The following is a 432-nucleotide window of genomic DNA, read 5'->3' as shown; positions in this document are numbered from 1 at the left end:
AAGCATAGTTATACCTAGTATCATACCCAGAGTATGCAAATTTATGTGTAGATACAAACATCAGAAGATTTATAATAGTATCCAGTTCATCTCAAATATAAAACAACATAAATCAAATGTTTGATTTTATCAAAACAAAAATTCTTTGACTGCTTCACTGGCCGATATATATTCAGCCTCTGTCGATGATAAAGACACGCAATGTTGCCTTTGTGATGTCCATGAAATTATGCTTGACCCATATCTGAATAGATATCCTGACGTTGAACGTCGTGTCTGAACGTCACCTGCATAATCTGCATCACTAAATATTTCTAATGACAATTGAGTATTATTATTAAAATACAAGCCATAATTAAACGTTCGTTTGACATATCGTATAATCCGTTTTATCAAGTTCCAATGTAGCTTTAGTTGGTTTTGGCCAAGTAA

This window comes from Acyrthosiphon pisum, unplaced genomic scaffold, assembly GCF_005508785.2.
Source record: "Acyrthosiphon pisum isolate AL4f unplaced genomic scaffold, pea_aphid_22Mar2018_4r6ur Scaffold_21849;HRSCAF=25055, whole genome shotgun sequence".
NCBI classification, from domain to species: Eukaryota; Metazoa; Arthropoda; class Insecta; order Hemiptera; family Aphididae; genus Acyrthosiphon; species Acyrthosiphon pisum.
The sequence above is the reverse complement of the archived record's forward strand: the minus strand, read 5'-3'. Positions refer to the sequence as shown.